We start from the raw sequence: 25,020 nt of genomic DNA, 5'->3' as shown, positions 1-25,020 counted from the left end.
TAGAATCTTGAAGGAGGAATTTGGATAAGATATACTTGTGTTAATTAAGAAGAACCATGCAACCTATACAATGATAGCTGAGGAGTCAAAGAAGGAAGAAGCGGTATAAAAAGTTTACCAGGTGAAAAACTTTAATGGCAGGAAGTATAATTCTTAGTATAGACAGTCAGTAAGGAGGAGACAAAAAGGGGATTCAGCAGAAAAATTTAAAGATAGTATGAATAAAGAAAGACCAGAAGCACCAACAAAAGTAAGAAGTTTTATCATGGGCCAGTTGCTATCAGAAATCTGTGCAAGATTTCTTGAAAGTTGCAATATGTTGGGATGAAGCTAACCAGGAAAAGCAAGAAGGTTATATGAAATGGAGAAGGGTGAAGAAAGTTTTGCGGAGTGAAATGAAAGAATGGTTACAACACCTATTTTATCACTTTGAGAGTATCAGGGAGATTTGGTAGTCTATAGTGATATTTCTCGTAAGGGAATAGGATGTGTGTTGACACAAAACAATAAAGTTATTGTATTTGCATCCAGACAGACAACCGAAACCTTATAAGCAGAAGTACCCTACTGATAACTGGGAATTAAAAGCAACAATAATATTCGTTTTGAAAGATTTGGAAATATTATAAGTATAGAGAAAGATGTGAGATATATACGGACCATAAAAGTTTGAAGTATAAACTCCCGAGAAAATAACAAATGTAGTGGCAAGAGATGAGTAAGAAGAAGAGAGAATGAACATAGAGATTATACCAGAAGAATTATCTATGGAATTCTAAAAGTTGAAATTGGGAGTCAGGGTTCATGATCCAAAAGGAGTAAGAATGTATAGTGACTTTCCAGTCGGAGTTGTTAGAAAAGATACGGAAGTGTCAAGAAGAGGTAATGGATTAGGATATAAATCGTTTGGTAGATAAAGAATTGTGCACGCAAAAAGAATGATCAAGGTATTCTTAGGTTTTCTTCTAGAATTTGGATTCCACTAGTGACGAAATTGAAGAATGAAATTTTACAGAAAGCTCATAATTCAAGGTATTCAATCCATTCAGGGAGTACCAAGATGTATAGAGATTTAAAGGAAAATTATTGGTGGCCAGATATGAAGAGGGAATTTGCGGAATGGATTAGCAGATGTTATATATGTCAAAAAGTTAAAGTAAAGCATTAGAGACCAAGTGGATTGCTACATCCATTGGAGGTTCCAGAGTGGAAGTGGGAGCATATCGCCATGGATTTCATAGTTAGGTTACCAAGCGTAAAAGCTAGTCATGATACCATTTGGATTATAATGGATAGATTTACCAAGTTAGCTCATTTTCTGTCTACAAATGGAAGATTTTCACTGGACAAGTCAGTTCATATGTACCTAAAAGAAATTGTAGTTCGTCATGAAATTCCTGTGTCCATCGTATCCGATCGAGATCCAAGATTTAATTCAAGATTTTGGGAGAAGTTTTCAAGGATGTTTGGAAACGAGACTGAATATGAGTACGGCTTACCAACCGCAGATGGACGGCCAGAGTGAAAGAACGATCCAGATAATCGAGGACATGTTGCACGTGTGTACTATTGATGTTAGAGGAAGTTGGGACGAGCATTTACCTCTGGTAGAATTTGCTTACAGCAACAGTTATCACACCAGTATTGGGATGCCACTCTAAGAAGCCCTTTAGGGACGCAAATACAGATCTCCAGTGTATTGGGATGAAGTAAGAGAACGCAAAGTACTTGGACCTAAATTAGTGCAGCAGACAAAGGAAGCTATTAAAGTTATCTTGAAAAGATTGATAGCAACACAAAATCGTCAAAGGAAATATGCAGATTAATCAAGGAAAGATATGGAATTCGAAGAAGGGAATTTGATATTACTAAAAGTATCACCGTGGAAGGGATTAACAAGGTTTGGAAAGAAAGAAAAACCGAGCCCAAGATATGACGAACCTTTTGACATTTTAAAGCACGTTGGTAAAGTAGTTTACGAGTTATCGTTACCTCCGCACATGAAGCAAATTCACAATGTTTTTCACGTATCGATGATTAGGAAGTATAATCCAGACTCCAAGCATGTAATAGAGTAGGAGCCAATAAAACTCCAGGCAGATTTGTCATATGTAGAAAGTCCGATAGAGATTTAAAAGGGGAAGAGAGAAATTATTGAGAAATAAAGTGATAAAATTAGTTAGAGTATTGTGGAAAACCCAAAGGTTGAAGAGTCAACCTGGGAGTTAGAAAAAGATATGAGAGAAAAGTACCCTCATTTGTTTTCTTAGGAGATTCTGAGGACAGAATCCTTTTAGGGGGAAGGATGTAATATTCGGGATATATCGTGCAATTATTTTTGCTAATTGATAATTATTATATGTATTCAGTATCTATTCTGTGAATTATTTGTTAAGTGTTAAATGTGTTTGAATGTTTAAAATGCTATTAATTAAGTATTTCAATTTTTATATGTTCCAAATAAAATATAGATAATTGTCATATCTTCCTAATTATTTTTATGTTGATTTATGAATTTATAGGAATCATATGGATTTTATAAAATCTTTTTCCGGGTATTTAAAATCTATTTTATAAAAACGGGAACCAACCAACGTCATCCGTTTTTACGTTTTTAGAACCCGAAACTCTTCCGAGAACTCCTTCCTAACCTAATTGTAATATTCTGAGCATTTTCCATGTTTTGACTTTTTCGATCCGGCGTACGGTTTGTCCTGCGCGGGTCCCGGCGCAATATTTTCGATACAATATTCGTTTCGGTAAATCAATTAAACTCGTATTTTCGATAAACCGGAGCTTTTTTATTAAACTATCACAATTATCACTTCGTAATACGTGTAACCAGGCGCTGAGACCAAGACCGCAGTACAAATTGTACTGGTTTGGATAATTATCCCGAAAACCGATACCGTTTGGATCAGTTTTTACAAATAAACATACCGTTTTATATCCGGAATGATCCAACGGGATACTAATTTTCCGTAATTATAAATAGCCTTTTACCGTATTTTATTTCGTATCAAAATCATTTGCAGACAGTTAATTATATAATTTTACAAAGAAAATTCATATATTCATAAACCCTTCTGAAAATCAAACCACAAGTTCAAGGTGTTAGTGAAATCCGTTTGGAAAGTTGGAGTAACCAAATCGAAGGTCTCAAGGAGTACTATCAGATTCCATAACATGTTTTACTGCAGAATCAAAGGTTGATTTTATATATTTTTATTTATTTTTGAATTATTTTTATTAAAAATATGAATTTTTGTTCGGATGATTATTTGTATGATTTGATGATTGCATGTTGTAGAGCTTGTTTTTCTGATGATTTTGATATATTATATGACTGATTTGGAGTTTAATAACATGTTCAAAATTGAGTTTGATTTTCGAATTTTGAAATTAGGGTTTATAACCCGTATGAATGTTTTCAATTAAAATTTGGGGCTTTTTGATCTAGGGGTTATTAGCTGTTGATTTATAGTGGGTTATGTTCCTTATGAAATTTGCAATCGATTGGTATATAGCTCGTTAACAGAGGATGCTTGAATCGTAGGGAGTTGTATTTTAAAGTTTTCGTCGAACTCGCCGGAAACCGGCGAGTTTCTTGAACATTTTCCGGCCAACTCCGGGATGATTAGAATGAATTGATGGTATGGTTGTGTTCCTTGTAAAGTGTAGATGTGATCTGGAGGTTGTGAGGTGTGACGGTGCCGGAGACGAGTTCTCCGGCGAACCTGTCGTTTTCCGGCGGGGTGAACTGCAAAATTGCAGTTTAGCCCCTGTATTTTTGTAGGTGATGAAGTTTAGTCCCCCAGGTTTCCAGAATTTGCATATTTTGGATTCCTGTTTTAAAATTATTTAAAAATCATATTTTCTATTTATTTTAATTATAAAAATCTGTATTTAATTTCTGAAAATTGCAAAAATTATTATTTTAATTCCAAAAATTACTTTTAATTCAAAAATAAATCTGAATTAATTATTTAATTAAATTCAGTTAATTTTTAATTGATTAATTAGTCAATTAATTCGAAAATTAATTGATTAATTGATTTAATTAATTATTAATTATTTAATTAGATTTAATTATTTAAAAATGATTTAAAAATTCCGAAAAATAGTTTCGAGCTTTAAAATATTATTTTAAATTATTTCAAGACTCGATAATTATTATAAAATTGTTTCGAAGCCAGAATTGGCTAACCGAACCCTGTTTATTACTCCGAAATTGATCCAACGACCCGCTTTAATTCCGAAAAATGTTTTAAAAATCATTTTAAGTAACCGAAAGCCTATTCATGATCCGAGACTTCTTTATAAATGATATGTCATTGATTATGTGACGTGCTATGTGTTATATGTGACTTGTTGGTTGACTGTCGGTCTATATATTCGGTGATTACTTGTTTATAGCATAACTTTCAATCCGTTAATCGGATTTGGGTGAAACGAAGGGTAGATAGAAGTGTATGTCAAATAGAATCGTATGAGCTAAATATTGATAGATATTTATAATGCCTAGCAGAGTAAGCAAGGCGTAAGAAAGGGAAGCAGGTGATCAAAAAATAGAATTGACATGTAGAAAATACAGCTAGTAATCAGAGGATAGAAGCGAGGCATAAGAAAAGCAGACGAGTGATGATTGAATGGAGTCATTAGACAAGTACAAGTGAAGTTGAAATCGATTATGATAAGGCAAGTATTCCTAAACCTTTCTCGAGATATAATGCAAATGTTTTTAAAATTCTCTTGTGACATACTGTTAATACCCAAATAGCCCTGTTTTATACTGTAAATACTTTGAATCCTTCAGCCTTGAACCTTAGCCACATCATTTGATCTTTGAGCCGCTAGCCTTATTCTTTGTAAACCATTTCTTGTTGATTTACCAGATATTAAACCACATAAATACGATACTACTCCACAAATATATAACCATCATATACCAAACACTGGAACAGAATTATTTAAACATACAGAAACATTCATACTCACCCATACCTTGTGATATCAAAGTACTAAAACCTTGTACAAACACTATTCATCTAATACCCGATTATCCTACGGGCTGGAGGCCACTTCTTTTATGTACTTTGACTTACCCTTTCGGTAACCATGAATTTTTATTATGCTCTTATACAAGTGTTTTATTGTTATTGATTATGATCCGGTTTATTGAACTCTCTTGTTTATTATATTGAAATGCTTTAGAATTGGATAGTTTTGTTTGTATGGACCAGATTCGTGGTCAGACCATATCGATGGTCAAGTTAGGCCAATGTGTGCCTTGGATCCAGTAGTTAGAGGAGTGTTGTGTGCTCTGCTCGGGGTTAGTGCGTGACTGATCAGCAGCCTAACCTTGGTTTTAAAAACTTAAAATGAATATCCAATTCTATTGGTTGTTTAGCAAGAAACTTGATTCCTTTAAATCACCTTGTTTATTATTGTTTAACCTCAGTTATTGATAATATGACTTGCTGAGCTAGTTAGCTCACTCTTGCGAATCTTTTTATGTATTTTACAGTTAAGAAGGATACGGTTGATAGCGAGGTTTCCCAGTTCAATGTTCGAGCTAGGATTCCAGATTATGATTGATCGAGCTAGCAGGAGCTTAATGCAATAGTGAGATAGTAAGGTTGTAAGAATAATTTCATATCAGTTGTAAATTAAATTAGTTGGGATTTGGTACGTTGTAATAAAAGTTAAGGTTGTGGCTTGTTTTCATACATTAACCTGTTGCGATCCGTGGTTAAGTAAAGCATGTTTATTACAAATAATATTTTATATACAGATTTATATTTTGTATATGTGTTGTGGACCCCAAACTTTCGACCCGGGTTTGGAGGGCGCCACATGCCATGCCTACCATGCCTATGAATGATATGTCTACTCAGAATATGAATGCACAATTTGCTAATATGCCATTTGCACCTAATCCTTATTATGTTGCATTTAGTATGCCTCAAATGCCATTTAGCATGCCTTACTGGAATAACATGTTTGCAAATAGCATGCCTTTTTCCTGTTAATCAAAATGTGCATGATAATTCTGTTTTAATGAATGGTTTCAAAGGTCCAACTCAGAGACTAAGGATGAATCAAAAATTCCCAAGTTAAATGAGATCAAACCTAAGAAACCAAAGAAGAAAGCTAACAAGGCAGGACCCAAGGAAACTTGGGTACCAAAATCAACTTAATTTGATTTTGATGTGTGCAGGGAAATAAAAAGAATCTTTGGTATTTGGATAGTGGTTGCTCAAGGCACATGACTAGAGATTCTACCCTACTCACTGAGTTCAAGGAAAGAGCTGGCCCAAGTATTACTTTTGGAGATGACAACAAAGGTTATACTATGGGATATGGCTTGATTTCAAAAGATAATGTCATCATTGAAGAAGTTACCTTAGTGGATGGTCTCAAGCATAATTTGTTGAGTATAAGCCAGCTTTGTGATAAGGGCAACTCAGTTACTTTCAACTCAGAAGCCTGTGTTGTGGCGAACATAAAGAGCAACAAAGTGGTTCTCACTAGAGTGAGAAAAAAAATGTGTACTTAGATGATTTCAACTCATCTAATACAGAATCAGTAACTTGTCTTCTCAGTAAAGCAAGTCAAGATGAAAGTTGGCTATGGCACAAGAAGTTGTCCCATCTAAACTTCAAGACCATGAATGAGCTTGTCAAGAAAGAACTGGTTAGAGGTATTCCTCAAGTGGAGTTTACTAAGGATGGATTGTGTGATGCCTTCTAGAAAGGAAAGCAAATTAAAGCATCATTCAGAAAGAAGCTTGATTCAACAATTGAAGAACCTTTGCAATTATTGCACATGGATTGTTTGGACCAGTCAATGTGTTGTCTATCTCAAGAAAAAAAATTTGCCTAGTAATTATGGATGATTTCTCAAAGTTATCTTGGACATATTTTCTAAAGTCCAAAGATGAAGCTAGTGAAATCATCATCAATCATATAAGGCAAGTCAACAATTATATGGACTTTAAAGTAAGAAGAATCAGGAGTGAAAATGGGACTGAGTTCAAGAATTCTGTGATGAGATCATTTTGTAAAGAGAATGGGATTATGCATGAGTTTTCTGCAGCAAGAACTCCACAACAAAATGGAGTAGTGGAAAGGAAGAACAGATCTCTCATTGAAGCTGCAAGGACAATGCTAGAAGAATTAAAGTTACCAACATATTTTTGGGCTGAAGCTGTGAATATTTCCTGCTACACTCAGAATATCTCTTTGGTTAATCAAGAAAAGTGCATGACACCCTACCAATTGTTCAAGAATAGGAAGCCAACTCTCAATTTTCTTCATGTCTTTGGCTGCAAATGTTATATCTTAAGGAATCAAACTGATCAACATGGAAAGTTTGATGCTAAAGCAGATAAAGGAATCTTTGTTGGATATGTTGTGGAAAAAGCATATAAAGTCTACAATCTAAGAACCAATATTGTTATGGAATCAGTACATGCTGTGTTTGATGATAAAAAGATTGAAGGACTACAAGATGGAGATTTTCATGAAAGCCTCAAGTTTGATAATGTGGGGATGGTTAGTGATGACACTGATGATGAAAGTGATCAAGAAATAGTGACTAAGGATAATGCAGAAAAATCTATAACTAATGAAGCAAAAAAATCAATATATGTCGAGTTACAAAATGCTTCATCTGTCAGGAGACAATCTGCCTTATCCATCGGGAGACAATCAGCTTCATCCGTTAAGATACAAAGTGCATCATCCGTCGGAACAATGAGAGAGCTGAGAGTCAGAATAGATCACCTACAGAAAGTACCCCTTACCGAAATCAAAGACTCACAAACTCAAGGGGAGTTTCTCATAATCAAAACTCATTCACACATTAAGACAACAATGAGGCCTCTTCATCTAGAGCTAATCTACCTCAACAAAGAAAATGGACTAAAGATCACCCTTTTGACCTCATCATTGGTGATGCATCTTCTAGAGTTCAAACAAGGAAAGCAACTCAAAAAGAATGTCTATATATCATCTTCCTTTCTAAGGAAGAACCAAAGAAGGTAGAAGAAGCTTTGTTGGATCCTGATTGAATTTTAGCTATGCAGGAGGAGCTAAACTAATTTGAAAGGAACAAGGTATGGAAGCTGGTATCCAAACCTAAAGGAAAGAATCCAATTGACACTAAGTGGGTATTTAGAAACAAGATGGATGAAAATGGCATAGTGGTAAGAAACAAAGCTAGATTGGTTGTTAAGGGCTATTGTCAACAAGAAGGAATAGATTTTGATAAAACTTTTGCTCCTGTTGCAAGACTTGAAGCCTTCATAATTTTCTTAGCCTATGCAGCTCATGCCAATTTCAAGGTCTATCAAATGGATGTCAAAAGTGCCTTTTTGAATGAAGATTTGGAGGAGGAAGTCTATGTCCGTCAACCTCCTGGTTTTGAAGATCCAAATTTTCCAGAATACGTCTACTATCTTTTGAAAGCACTTTATGGACTAAAGCAAGCACCTAGAGCCTGGTATGACACTTTATCAAAGTTTCTTTTGGAAAATCACTTCACAAGAGGTACTGTTGATAAAACTTTATTCTTTAGAAATATTAATGGATTTAGTATACTTTTTCAAATTTATATAGGTGATATTATATTTGGCTCTACAGATGAAAAAATTTGCAAAAAGTTTGCCAAATTGATGCAAAATAAGTATGAAATGAGCATGATGGGAGAACTAACTTACTTTCTTGGTTTACAAATTAAACAAGTTAGTGATGGAACATTCATTAGTCAAACCAAATATATTTATGATCTCTTAAAGAAGTTTGATCTAATGGATTGCACATCTGTAAAAACTCCCATGGCCACTGCAACTAAACTGGAATGAAACATTACTGAAAAGTCTGTGGATATTTCAAGCTATAGGGGCATGGTTGGCTCACTTCTGTACTTAATAGCTAGTAGGCCAGATATAATATATGCTACTTGTCTTTGTGCTAGATTTCAGGTTGATCCTAGAGAATCTCACTTAGTAGATATAAAGAGAATTTTCAGATATCTCAAAGGAACACCAAAACTTGGCATTTGGTACCCTAGAGATTCTGGTTTTAATCTAACTGGTTATTCAGATGCAGATTATGCAGGTTGTAAAATAGACTAGAAAAAGTACAACAGGAACTTGTCAATTTCTAGGGAACAAGCTTGTGTCCTGGTTCAGTAAAAAGCAAAATTCAGTTTCTACTTCTACAGCTGAAGCTGAATATATTGTTGCTGGTAGTTGCTATGCACAAATTTTATGGATGAAAAACCAATTGTTGGACTATGGTCTACAAGTGGACATAATTCCCATTTTCTGTGATAACACAAGTACAATTGCCATCACTGAAATATCCAGTACATCATTCAAGAACAAAGCACATAGACATCAAGTACCACTTCATTAGGGAACATGTGATGAATGGTACTGTGGAACTTTATTTTGTTCCAAGTGAAAAGCAGCTTGCAGATATCTTTACCAAGCCACTTGATGAATCCACCTTTTCAAGGTTGGTAAGTGAGTTAGGTATGCTTAATTATTTTTAAATCATTTCAGATATTTTTTCAAGTTAAAATGCAGCCAGAAACTTAATTGATTTTTCTGTTATGGATGAAATTTACATCCCGACGGATGCTCATTATCCATCGAGTTTGATCATCCGTTGGAATAATATTTATTAATAAAAAATCAATTACTTTTCTGGATTATTTTATAACCTGGCGGATAATTATTTTATTCTCATTAGTCGAATTGTCTCAATCTTAGCCGTTAAAACTCTGAACAATATCCATCGAGTATACTTACAGTTTGTTAGTATAACACGACGGATAATTGATAGAATTTTGACAGTTTATTTATTTTAAACGGCTATTTTGGGCTATTTTGATTGGTTACTTTATTTCATTTTATTATTTTTGACAGTTTATTTCTGAGATAGTATAAAAGCATAATTCATTTTTATTCTATTCTTCTATCATTCTCAAATCAATTGCTCTAACTCCTTTCTTCTCCAAAGCAAATACTCTCTCTGCAAATTTCCATACTTTAACAATGACACCAGTAGTCAAAATCATGTCTTAGTCTGGGTTCATCTATGAAAAGAACAACTTTGTAGCTCTTGTGAACAATGAGATTCTATAATCTGGAGATTTTCACAAAATGATGGACTTTTTGAAGGAATGCAAACTAAGTTATGCTATGCTGGAATCACCCACAATCTACTGTGAGGTTGTGGAGGAGATATGGACAACAGCTGTGTATCATTCTACTGACAAGACCATAACTTTCACTCTCAAAGGTAAGCAGTTCTGCATTAATAGTGACATTATCAAAGCATGCTTTAAAATTCCAGATAACACTACTACTGTTCCACACACTGATGCTAATTTAGTTACCATGCTTAATTCTACGGGCTATGCACTTTCTACTTCTAAGTTAAGTGAGATTAGGAGGCTAGGTCTTAGAAAGGAATGTAGCTATCTGTGTGATGTGGTAACAAAGGTATTTTCTGGTAAAGTGAGTAATTTTGATTCTATTAACATTGTCATGCTTAACATGCTTTATATGCTAGTTTCTGATAAGTACTTTAACTTCAGTGACATGATCATGTTTGAGTTAGGTTATAAGCTAGGGGAACTTAATAAGAGAAGTAAAAGTGTCTATTATGCTAGATTATGTATGATGTTTTCTAACCATCTTATTGAGAATATTGTTGTTGAGAACCCAACCAACAAACTGAATTGTTGGGTTCAAGAAAGGAGAATCATTGCAGAGCTCAACAGAGCAAGTCACCACAAATAGGTTCCCTTCTTCTACTTTCCAATCATGGAGGGCCCTCAGGTAAGTGAGGTAAGCACCAATGTCTCTACTCTTCCAACCTCACAAATTTCTTTGCCTTCAAGTGTAGCTATGGCATCTGTGTTAATGACCCAACAGATGTCTACCCAAGCTACCAAAACAACAATTTTAAAATCCAAACCTAAGAAAGCCCCCTCTGATTTCTTTCAAAAGAAACCAATTGCAAAAACTATCAAACACAAAGAGGGGAGTGTGAAGGAGAGTGAGTTAGATGAGGGACAGGGTGAAAATCAAAGAAACCCTAAGGATAAGGCTGGTGAGATTAGTGTACCCAAGCCTAGCCACACCACAGTTTCCCAACAAACTGTGGTTGTTAATAAGGAAATCAGCTCAATTCTAGTTTCATCATCCCAAAAGGATGTTACTATTGAAACAAGCTCCCAATAAGGAGCACAGGCAAGTGGGTTAGGGACACAAGTTCACCACAGACTTATGCCAGAAAGAAAGATCTAAAACCCTTGGGGATGCACAGGGAACACACACAGTACAAACTGGAGCTAAAGACTCAGTCACTGCACCATCTCAAAGTCAGCTTGATGTGACTCCAATAAATATGGAGTCACAGCCAAAATCATTGATACATCACTTCCAAATTCTCCATCTTTAACTCTATTAGAGAAGCCAAAAATCCAAGCAAGTGAGCATCATCTTTTAGATGATTTGTTGGCTCACTTGCCAATTCTTTCTGAGTCTATTGAGACATCTGTGCCTAAATTTTTATCAATCTGCACAGGGTCTACAATAGTCTCCACTTCAAGCTTATCCATTTCTTCTATCCTGGTGGATATTGTTCATCCGTCGAGTAGTGATTGTATCCCGACAGATGTGCCTAACAGCAGTCATCCGTCGGATAGCCAAACTACTATCCCAATGGATGTTCCTCATCCGTTGGTACTCTCTGCACAACTTCAAGTGCAGATGACCTAGTAGTAGTATAATCACTCTTAGGACTGAGGGCAGGGAGTGAACTGAGTGAGAGGCTGGGTTGGTCCCAGGCAAAAGGAGAGGAAATGAGTGAACCAATGCAGACCATTTTTTCAGGTCTGGAAAAAGTGAGTGAGGGGAGTCCCACCTTAAATGGTGAAGGTGAGAGTGTGAGGGTGGGAAGCCAAGGGGAGCCCTTGATGCAAGAATAGAGAGAAAATGAGAGAAATACAGGTTCAGGAGAAATAAGGATGGACATCATTGTTAGTGAGTCAATGAATATCAGTGATGCAGAAAGAAAGAGACTATTTCAGCAAGAATATCAAGATGTTATAGATTCTATCTCCCTGGATACTGAGACATTTACTCATCCTGTTCCAGCCTATCAAACTCTAGCTGGACAGGGCAATGAGGATGCTGAGAGGATGCTGAATCTAGTGCATATAACTGCTTCTCTACAAAGGGAAAATGATGCAATCACTACTATGCCATCTACAACTGACAGTGATTTTGAACTGGCTGAAGACTCTTTTGGGGATGATGGTGGGGATGATGAGCAAGACAGCATGAGCATAGGGAAAGATGCATACATTCCTTCCTGGATGCTAACCAAAGAGTGTTCATACTCACATCTCCAATCCATATTATTCAAGCTCATTCATGAAAGCCAAACAGCCATTCAAGCATCCACAAGTGCCAAAAAAAAAGTTACTTACAGCACATCTTGAAGCTCTACAGTTGCACAAGATTCAAGCTCTCCAACACAGTCAAAGTGTGGATGAAATGAAGCAAGAAATCTTTGAGGTAAAACAGGATGTCATAGCAAGGTTGGATGCTAGACTTCCTGAAACCACCATGACTGAGATAGCTCAGAAATTGAGGAAATAAGCTGATTTAAATAGAAAGGTTGAGGCCATGGACTCTAGATTATTTGATGCGGAGAAGTCAATGGCCAAAATATTTGCTAATCAGGAAGCTCAGACTGCTCTGCTCCAACAGTTGGTGGCTGCTCAACTCCCTTCCACTCAACAACTTGATGCTAACAAAAAGGGGGAGAAAGGTTCATCAAGTGAGGGGGAGAAACAGCTCAACATTCAAGTCAGCAAAGTAATTATGCCAGCAATTACTTTCACTAAGCCACCAGCTATAGATAGCATTGATCTCATCAATCTAGCAGCAGCAAAACTGGAATCAAATGACAAACTGCCAAAGATTGATGTAGCAGCAGCTGAGAAGGAACTAGATGAAAAATGGAAGAAGATTGATGCTGATATTCAGAAGAAATTTGGTCAGCTACAGAAGCCATACAAGACCTTTCATCACCATTCTCAAGTCAAACATATCTCAGTGAATGAAATAAGTCTAGGTAGCCTGGAAAAAGGCCAAACCTCTTGCATCAAATCTCCAAAAGCTAATCTAATAATGAAGCCCAAAAGAAACTACTCAAAGTTCTCAGACAAAAATCCTGTGGAACTTGTGTTTGAGACACCTAAGCCAGATGAGAAGAAGCTGTTGGCTAGGTCAATTGCATTTTTCAAAGATCCAACTGGTTCAGCACTTAAAAGAAGGATTGCCAAAATCTATAGAAAAGGTAAGGAAATCTGTGTGGTGCCTGGACACCCTCAGTTTGTAGAAGCTAAGAAGGAAGAGAAGGAAAGAATCAGGAAAGAAAAGAAGAATGTAACACCCCCAAATCCGGGGTCGGGGATTCGGGTTGTCACGAGTTTCATTTCCCTTATCAATACTTAATCTTAACAGTCAACCAACTACTGCGTACTGTGACCCCACAATATACACACACACCACAAGTTATAGTCTCAGAGATGAATACCAAAAATAACACAAGTCATTTTATTCCACAAATATAAGTCATCACACCTCAAAAGGGTTTCTGAATAAATTTACATATTCTTTGCCACTATTATAATTCATAATATACATAAGTCTGGTACATCAATAGTTGAAAACCTAGCCTATTGGTACTTCCTATCGCAGCTACGGCGGCATCAACGCCTACAGGAAACTGCGGAATGTTTCCTATCCGCTCGCGAATTGGGAGCTTGATCCTGTTCATCTTGTCTATCTGTTGTTGTGTGATAAAAGAAGAAAGCAAGGGTGAGCAACAAGCCCACCAAAATAATATGTATAATAATTAATAATATATGAGCATTCTCATAGTACTCAAGAAAGTCTTGGTTAAGAAGAAATGAACCAAGTTACTATCTTAACGCGACCAAGTCGCAAAATATTCAGTATATACATACATATATACTTATCACAATCTTTGAAATCCTCTGACATGTATAATATACACAGAGTTCCAGTTTATAACTGTATAAAAATATCATTGCAAGGTGATCTCATATATCTAACCTTGTCTCAATGTTTTTATGAAAATCTTTGATATGCATAAGATAATCATTTACTAGATATAAGTTTAAAAGATGAAGTTACAAGATACTCCAATATACTTATATCTTTTTCGAATACTACTTGAACTACCACTGTTCAAGTTATAATTAGTTTCAAAAGTTCATCACACTGATGAGACTATAAGATAAGACTTGAATAGATTCAATCTTTGAAATATCATTATAAATAATGAAGTTACGAGATACTTCATTAAGTCCTGATATATATATACACACCTATATATATATACATTTCATACACTCCTTGAAAACCTCTGTTATGAAAATTTTAAACAGAGTTATAATATCCAATGAATTTGGAAAGGAGAAAACCTTGGCATAAACCTGATATCTTGCTGATCAGGCAAAGATACCAATAAGTAACCTTTTCTACTAGTAGATGGACGAATTCCCCACTGGTCATCACCCTGGCCGCAATAGGACCTTATGCTGGACTGCCACTCAGCCACTTACGCATTTGATGGACTCCCACTGAGCCACTTACACTTTCATGGACGCCCACTGAGCCCATGTTGCTTATGCCGACTCAATAGATGGACTTACTTCCCGAACGTTGGGTAAGTAATCAATTCATTCACCAAAACAGCAACCTCGTTACGAATATAAAATACACCACAGAGCCGGATCCCTCAGGTTTTGAGCGAATATTTAAATCCCCTTTGAAAGGAAGATCTTAAATATAAAAATGAGTTTTGGGATCCGCTCTAACTTTTAAAATCATTTTGAAGACTCGCAAACATTTTTAAGAATGTTTGGAGTAATGCTGATTTAATGAAATAAATCAGTCCTGATATATTAGAAAATATCTGAATATTATTATTTAAATAATATTCCCATAAGGATAATCTCTATATAAATAATTTGAAGTAGAAGTTTTAAAACTCATACTTGGAAATGAATATTAAATAACCAAAGATATACTTATACGAAAGTACTATCTTTATTTGAATAATCGAAAATAAGTTTGATTATCGAAATATTATTCTTTAATAAAATAAAGAATATTATTTAGTAAATAATCGGAGTCATAAGTCCTCAAATGAATATTCAAATAATATTCGTTAAATAATATAACTGAGTCATAAGTCCTCGAATGAATATTCAAGTAATATTCATTAAATAATATAAACTGAGTCATAAGTCCTCGAATGAATATTCAAGTAATATTCATTAATAAAATAAAGTTATCGAATAAACCTTATTCGATTCATAGTTTTGAAAACTATATCTATATATATATATAATATACTCGGGAACATCGACTCCCGGTTTTAGAAAATGTTCACATTTGGGTCCCCTATAGTAAGGGTATACGCAACTACTGATTATCTCTAACATATGTATTATGCAACTTATAAGCAATTGAATCAACAATATATATCAAGATTACGAAACAGATATGCATATATACCATATCACATGCTCCAATATATCGCAAGATTTGCTAATTAACCACCATGCGTCTATCACAAGATAATGCATATACATATGTATACATCACAACAACAGTATAACGGGTAGAAAACTTGCCTGAGTGCTCCCGGCTAGACTTAAGCTTAGAGTGGGTCCGATAACCTATGAAAAACAACATAAGTTGGAATTAAATCCCGGTCGCTTAAGAAACTAGACTTTAACCAATTGAACCCTAACGTTCGCTTATGGTCACTCCTACGCTTAACGAATCACCTAAGTCATTCGAGTACCCTCAGCTCCACCATTTTTAATAAATTAACCATTAAGAGTTTTAAGGCGATTCTTTCGCGAGTACCTTACCAACTGCCTAATCCACTTAACATAATTGTTTCATATCCCAATTAGTCATTTAAAGTCCTTAACCAAGGTTTTAAAGTAAGGCGAGGGGTAATGGTTCGTTCGCGAAACGCCGTTACTTAAAACGGTCGTTTCTCCTAAACCGTACATCGGATTCAAACGAACCACATATCAAAACGAAGCTCGTAACATGAACTATCTAATCATGGCAGTGGTCAAAACCTAACAGTGAATTCTCGGGTCCTGATGTTAAGAACAAAACAGTCTAAAGTAAATCGGACATTACGACGACTATGTTTACGCGATTACCAATTTTTATCCTACTCCAAATCAACCACAAACCAACCAAAACTCAACCATAAAACCAAACTCCATCCATACTTCACTACAACAGCCCCAACACCTCAAGTTTTTCCAATTTATATTAATCTCAAACATGAACTAAAACTATTCTTAAGTTCTTTAACTAATAACCAAGATCTACAACTCCAAAAATATCACAAAACCAACTAATCTCTACATACACAACAATCAAGCCTCTTATGAACTATAATACTCATATTAAGCTCTTAACATTCAATAACAAAGCTAGGTTAAGAGATTATACCTTCCTTGTGAGTGGGAGTAACTACTTAGCTTGGAATCACCCTTGAAAGTCCTTACCAAAGCTTAATCTAAACAAAAACTCAAGAACAAAATTTCAAGTTCTTGAAAAACACTATTCACCAAGAACTTTGATGAATTGATTAGCTATGTTAAACATGGAATCTTGAGCTTAAACTTATGGCTCATCTAAGTTATGAATTATGGAAGCTAAAGAAACAAACCTCTTGAATTATAAAGGTGTGTAGCTTGATTTTTGAAATTTTTCCTTTGCTTTTCATGGAAAAGCCGAGAGCAATAGATGGGGGAAGAAGAAAAATGAGTTTGTTTTGGTTGCTTTTGATTTTGGTGTTTGTGAAATGAATACTTGGTGGAGATTGCTTTGATAAAGTGATGACATCACTTGGATGACCTCACCTCCAAGCCACATGTCTTTCCCTTAAGGTTTGATGATGTCACCTTCTCTTTTAACCACTTGTTTTAGCTTTTCTTGGAAGCTTCCTTCCCATTCTACTTGTATGTGCTTGTCCCTTGGTCGTTTATTTGTTTTACGGTTCGCTTAACTCTGTTCTCTTTCGTTGTTTGAGGGAACACATCCGGGATCTTATTACTTGGGTTCCCCTAAATCTTTCTCAATATCTTATAATCCTTTAATGATCCTCTCTTATAATCCTTGAATTTAAATCCCTTTAATTATGTTACCTTATACTCAATTCTTTCGGTATCTGGTGGATTTTCGGGAAAAATCAAAGTGTTCGGATTTGGATTCTGACGATCTTTACATAAACTTATATACCACATAGGGTACTAATAATATCTCAGAAGATCAATAAAAGAACCCCTACATAGTGTGGTATGAAAAGTTTTCTTATTCACCATAATCGGCAAAATCACTATTCATAAGGGTTTCAAAAATTCCAAAAATTGGGGTTATTACAAAGTAGGTTGCCTTAGATGCTAAGAAGCTCAAACAAAAGAAGGAGCAAGCTGCTATCTTGGCTAAACTTCAAGCTGTGAAGACTACAACTAAGATTTCTGCACAACCATCTGTGATTACTGAACCTCAAGATCAGCAAATGCATCAGGAACCATAACAGAAAAGAAGATTCAGATACAAGCTCCATTCCAAAAGAAAATTGGACTTTAGTGATGAGGAAATGGAAGACTACATTCCCAAAAAGTCTACAACTTCAACTCAGACATCTAAGCCCTCAGTGGTACATGAAGAATTCAAGGTGGATCCAATTAAGAATTTTCATGGTGAGCCTATAATTCCAAAGGATGAGCCAATGGACTGGGATAGTTTGCCAATTCCTGAAATAAATTTACCTATCTTCAACAAGCCAAAGAAAACAAAGATAAGAGCAACCAAGAAAAGCAAGCCTGTAACTCTCAGAACCAAGACCTTAACCAAATCTAAATCTACAGTCAACAAGGAAGATCTTTTATATATATGTGATATCAAGGAGTTTTCAGATTTAAACCTCTACTTGAATGAACTGAAAAAGTAACAGGAATTTATGCTCACAGACATCTTCCTGAAAGATTGGTGTTCAAGTACAAGGTATTGAAAGAAATCACATGGCCCCATCACAGGATTCTAGAAGAAAGCTGTTCGGTACTAATAAAGATCTACTCATCTTTCAAAAAGAACTTTGGATTTAATGTGACTGCAAGAAGATTGGTTCCAAAGAAGATTGAAGAGCTAAAGAGTAATAAAGCCAAAGATGCACTTCCTAAAACTCTATCAATTCCCTTCAAAGGAAAGAGAGTGCATTTGAGGCCTTCTTGGCTGATGAAATTCAAGGATGATAAGGGAGTTAGAAGATTCTTCAGACTGGATGACCAATTGAGTATCTCTAGAAATGAGACTCTATTGGAAATGCAAGAAATGTTAGATATATCTGATGCTGATGAACTTGAATTCCACAGACAACTCCAGAATAAAATAGAGGAAAACAATATGAAGCTTGGAAAGAAATCCAGACAATCAAGGAAATAAAATTATATGCTCAGACTAGAGGAGCACCTTGATAATGATTGTGAGAACTCTTTGTACATTTTGCTTTGTTCAATTTTTAATAAATTTTGTAGCTCTTATCAGTTTTATCTACTACTTTTATTTTTAGGTTATTTTGTTATCATCAAGTTTCTCTTAATTTATGGCTACAATTCCAGTAGACATAAATTGGGGGAGATTGTTAGGAATATGTTGTGAACTTGATGATAAGTTAAACAAAACACCTTAGTAGATTTAACTTAGTGAATTTTGTAGCACTCGACGGATGATCTAATATAGTCCCGGTGGATGAATTTTATAGTCCCGGCGGATAAAAATTGACATCCATCAAGTGAGTAGCTTATGTAACAAATAAGTACTGTAGCACATTTCTGTAAACAACATGTATTAGTCAAGTAGATTGCTTAGGGTTCTGTAAGTCATGTTGACTACTAGATTGATATGCATAATAGGTTGATTAATTGTATATATGAGATGTCTTGTAATTTTTTATAAGTGAAATAGAGTCAAGTGGCAAATAGACTCCCGACGGATGATCTACAAGACTCCCGACGGATGATCTACAAGACTCCCGACGGATGATCAACAAAGCTCCCGACGGATGACAAATATAGTCCCGACGGATGATCAAATTCAAATAGTTGTTGACAGTGACAACACAGTCACATGTGTTGGGTGTTTGTAAAAGGAATGTGGCAGCCTGTTAAGCAGGAATTTGAGAACAAAGAAGTATTACCATTTCCATGCAATTGTGAGGATATTCAAAGATGCTGGAATAGAGTAGTGAATCAGCATGGAGTTAGACTAGATATGTTTTATTTTATTATCTTGTCTCATTGTCATGTAAACTTGGTGATATATAAGCCAAGTATAGCAAGTACAACAATTAAAAAAGCAAGCATATTTTCAGAGAAACGTATCAAGCTGTATTCTGTAAGCATTTCTCTGTAGTTTAGTTGTTCAAACTTGTAAGCAGCTGTGAGCTATTCAAAGCTTCATAGAGTTCTCAATTTGATATATATATATGGTGGATTCTTTCAAATCCACTAGAAAGTTTTAAAAGCTTGTGTTTTTATTACTTAGTGTTTTGATTTCTATCACTCTTTTATTCTGCACCATTGCTGATCAACAAGTCAATTTAATACTTCTCGAATGAGTTCTCGATAAGTCAATTTACTGGCTTTTCGAGTGACTTCTTGATAAGCTTTATTATGACTTACTAATAAGTCATTATAGAGTTCTCTAGTAGTGCTAACTCACAGAATTCTCTACAAGTATAACTTCTAGACTTATTAATAACTCAGAACTGAAATAATTTAATTTAATAAATTATTTTGGTAAAATACTTTTGGCAAATTTACTCTGATTTTATTTTGAATTTATTCAAATAAAAATTGGAAACAATTCAGTCCATTTTGGACAAACTGTGTATTTATTTGACATCTCGATAAGTTAATTTTTAGTTCTCTACGAGAATAAATAAAGTGACTTATCGATATGTTTTTCACATCTCAAAATGACTTCTCAATAAGTATACTCCAAACGTCTATTTTTGACTTCTCGACAAGTCATTTGCTTTTACTATAAATACCCAGACTTCTCGATACATATACATACTTACACTTTTGAGAACTCAAGTGACCTGGCTTTTCAATCCAAAACCAATTTCCCTCTCGTTTTCACTCCTTTCTCACTAATTTTTCTTACCCACTAAACTTCATACTCATAACAATGACAGCAAACAATATTGTACTTTTCATCCCAAAGGAGACCAACTTCCTTGCATTTTTAGATGCAAATCAAGCCCCTGAAACTTTTAAAAGTTTTGTCAAGTTCTTGTCTGAGACCTACTTTGTAGGGGCTCTTACTGCTAATCCTGTGCTTTACTTGGATGTATTAGGGGACTTTTGGAACACGCCAACAACAAGGACAATTGTGCATGAAAACCAGGCTGCATCAATTGTGATAAACTGCACAATCAAGGGCCAACAGGTGGAGATCTCTGAAAATGATGTCAATATGGCATTGGGAATTCCTACTGACAAGCTGGTGGAGGCTCCAACTCAGGATGAACTCTATGAATTCATGGATTTCATTAACTATATGAGAAGATCAACCTAGCCAGCATGAACAAGAAGCATCTAAGGAGGGAATGGTCCTTTCTTTTTGATTCAGTGATAAGGGCCTTCACCTGCAGGAAGTCAAGGTTTGACAACATATCAACTGTTGTCCAGAAGCTAGTCTACTCAATGGCTAACAATAAACAGCTCAATGTATGACACTACATACTGGAGGAGCTGAGCATCAGGCTAACCATGCCATTGGAGTCAAGAGGTAAAGAAATTTTTCTTCCTAGATTCATTATGTCTGCTTTGAACTATAAAGTGAACGACATACATTTGATAAATGGTGTAGATAGATCAGAAATAGGCAATTATAAACAAGTGTCCAAAATTCTATTTGGATCACTTATTATAAAAAACAGGGTACCTGTAAGTCTCAAAATCACTCCATTCATTATGGAGAGATTTGGGACTTACCCTTACCCCATGCCTGACATGAGGGCTAATGCTCAACCTAGTACAACAATGGTCCCTGAACCTGTGGCAGTATAAATACAGGAAAACCAACAGGGACCTTCCAATGCTGAAACCATTCCTTCAAAACCATTAGCAGCTAGGAAACCAACCATTTCATCTTCACAAAAGATGAGGTGAGTAAAAAGAAGAGAAAGGAGATAACACTTACAGTGATGAATGAGAGTGGTGAGGAACAAACACTAATTGAGTAACCTTCGGTCAGAAAAATAAAGAAGGCAAAGAAAACTGAGCTGACCAATCAAATCATCTATGTATCCTCTCAAAAGGATGCAGTTGTACAAATAGGGCCTAAATAGACTCTAGAAACATCCTCTCAACAAGGTGTTTCTATTGAAAAGAGCATTATCCTAATGCACCTTGTAAAGAGTGTGCACAACCAACACTTGATCAAATTCAAGTGTATGGTAGAAGAAATAAGGATGGCACACACAGTGAGAGCACATCTATTAAAGCTCCCTCATCCATTCAGGGTGAGCTACCAACACTCACTACTGAACAACAAATCTTAATCTCTCAAATTTCTTCTTCACAAACAGTATTGAATCAATTTCTCAAGTACAAGCTCATTCAAGTGACTTGGTTCAAGAAACCTTGCTCACCACCCATACACTACAATCAGATGGTGAGAGACTATGTAACACCCCCAAATCCGGGGTCGGGGATCCGGGTTGTCACGAGTTCCATTTCCCTTAATAACACCCAATCTTAATAAATAATCAACTACTCTGTACTGTGACCCCACAATAAACACACACACCACAAGTTATAGTCTCAGAGATGAACACTCAAAAAATAACACAAGTCCTTATATTCCACAATTATAAACCGTTACACCTTAAAAAGGTTCTGAATAAATTTACATATTCCTTGCCATTATTACAATTCATATTATACATAAGTCTGGTTCATCAATAGTTGAAAACCTAGCCTATTGGTAGCTCCTACCTCAGCTACGGCGGCATCAACGCTTTCAGAAGACTGCGGAACGTTTTCTAACCGCTTGCGAATCGGGAGCTTGGTCCTGTTCATCTTTTCTATCTGTTGTTGTGTGATGAAAGAAGAAAGCAAGGGTGAGCAGAAAGCCCACCAAAATAATATGTATAATGATTAACAATATATGAGCCTTCTCATAGTACTCATGAAAGTCTTGGTCAAAAGAAATGAACCAAGTTTGATATCTTAATGCGATGACGTCGCAAAATATTCAGTATATATACATATATACTTTTCAAAATATTGGAAGTCCTCTTCCATGCATAATATACACAGAGTTCCAATTTATAATTGTATAAAAATATCGTTGCAAGGTGATCTCATATATCTACCCTTGTCTCAACGTTTTTCTGAAAATCTTTGATATGCATAAGATAATCATTAACTAGATATAAGTTGAAAATATGAAGTTACAAGATACCCCAATATACTTATATCTTTTCCAAATATTACTTGAACTACAACCGTTCAAGTTATAATCAGTTCAAAAGTTCATCACATAGATGAGACTACAAGACAAGATTTGAATAGATTCAATCTTTGAATATCATTATAAATAATGAAGTTACGAGATACCTCATTAAATCCTGATATATATATACACCTATATATATACATTTCATACACTCCTTGAAAACCTCTGTTATGAAAATTATAAACAGAGTTGCAATATCCAATGAATTTGGAAAGGAGAAAACCTTGGCATAAACCTGATATCTTGCTGATCAGGCAAAGATACCAATAAGTAATATTTTCTACTAGTAGATGGACGAATTCTCCACTGGTCATCACCCTGGCCGCAATAGGACCTTATGCTGGACTGCCACTCAGCCACTTACGCATTTGATGGACTCCCACTGAGCCACTTACACTTTCATGGACGCCCACTGAGCCCATGTTGCTTATGCCGACTCAAATAGATGAACCTACTTCCCGAATGATGGGCAAGTAATCAAGATGTTTTCTCAAAACAGCAACCTCGTTGCGAATGTAAAATACACCACTGAGCCGGATCCCTCAAGTTTTGAACGAGTATTTAAATCCCCTTTAAAAGGAAGATCTTAAATATAAAAATGAGTTTTGGGATCCGCTCTAACTTTTAAAAATCATTTTGAAGACTCGAAAACACTTTAAAGAGTGTTTGGAGTAATGCTGATTTAATGAAATAAATCAGTCCCAATATATTAGAAAATATCTGAATATTATTATTTAAATAATATTCCCATAAAGAATAATCTTTATAAAAAATAATTGAAGTAGAAGTTTTAAAACTTATACTTGAAATGAGTATTAAATAACCAAAGATATACTTATACGAAAGTACTATCTTTATTTGAATAATCAAAGATAAGTTTGATTATCGACACCTTATTCTTTAATAAAATAAAGAATATCTCAGCAAATAATCGGAGTCATAGATGCTCAAATGAATATTCAAATAATATTCATTAAATAATATAAACTGAGTCATAAGCCCTCGAATGAATATTCAAATAATATTCAATAAATAATATAAAAGAGTCATAAGCCCTCGAATGAATATTCAAATAAGATTCAAATAATAAAATAAAAGGAGTCATAAGTCCTCGAATGAATATTCAAAATAATATTCATTTAATAAAATAAAGAAGTCATAAGCCCTCGAATGAATATTCGTAATAATATTCATTAAATAAAATAAAGGAGTCATAAGCCCTCGAATGAATATTCGTAATAATATTCATTAAATAAAATAAAGTTATCGAATAAACCTTATTCGATTAATAGTTTTAAAAACTATATCAATATATATATATATAAATATATATTATACTCGGGAGCTTCGCCTCCCGGTTTTAGAAAAAGTTCACCTTTTGATCCCCTATACTAAGGGTATACGCAAATACCGCTTATCTCTAGCATAGGTATTATGCAACGAATAAGCATTTGAACTAACAGATATATAAATCAAGAATACGAAACAGGCATGCATATATACTATATCACATGCTACAATATATCGCAAGAATTTGCTAATAACAAATATGCATTTATCACAAGATCATGCATATACACATATACATCACAACAACAGTATAACGGGTAGAAAACTTGTCTGAGCGATTGGGGGTTACAAATGGCTCGGGACGGGTCTGGTAACCTGTAAACGACATATAAGTTGGAATTAAACCGAAGTCACTTGTAAATCTATACTTTAACCAAATTAGACTCTAACGCTCGCTTTGCGCTTACTGATTCTCTTAAGTCGCTCGAGTACCCTCGGCTCCACCATTTTTAATAAATTAACCATTACGAGTTTTAAGGCGATTCCTTCGCGAGTGTCTTACCAACTTCCTATTACACTTTACATAAATGTTTCATACTCCAATTAGTCATTTAAGGTCTTTAACCTATGTTTCAAAGTAAGGCGAGGGGTAATGTTTCGTTCGCGAAACGTCGTTACTTAAAACGGCCGTTTCTCCTAAACCGTACATCGGAATCAAACGAACCACATATCAAAACGAAGCTCGTAACATGAACTATCTAAACATGGCAATGGTCAAAACCTAGCAGGGAGTTCTCAGGTCCTAATATTATGAACAAAAGCAGTCTAAAGTAAATCGGACATTACGACGGCTATGTTTACGCGATTTCCAAATTTTTTACCATTCCAAATCATATCAATCCAACTACCAATCAACAACAACTCAAGATACACATCAATGCTACTGATTTCAGTCATAATAAGCTCAAGGATCTCAATCCAATCATATATTATAACATCTCCAAATTCAACTAAACTACTTAACAATTAAGCTCGAATCA

This window comes from Apium graveolens, chromosome 8 (assembly GCF_009905375.1).
Source record: "Apium graveolens cultivar Ventura chromosome 8, ASM990537v1, whole genome shotgun sequence".
Taxonomy (NCBI): domain Eukaryota; kingdom Viridiplantae; phylum Streptophyta; class Magnoliopsida; order Apiales; family Apiaceae; genus Apium; species Apium graveolens.
The sequence above is the reverse complement of the archived record's forward strand: the minus strand, read 5'-3'. Positions refer to the sequence as shown.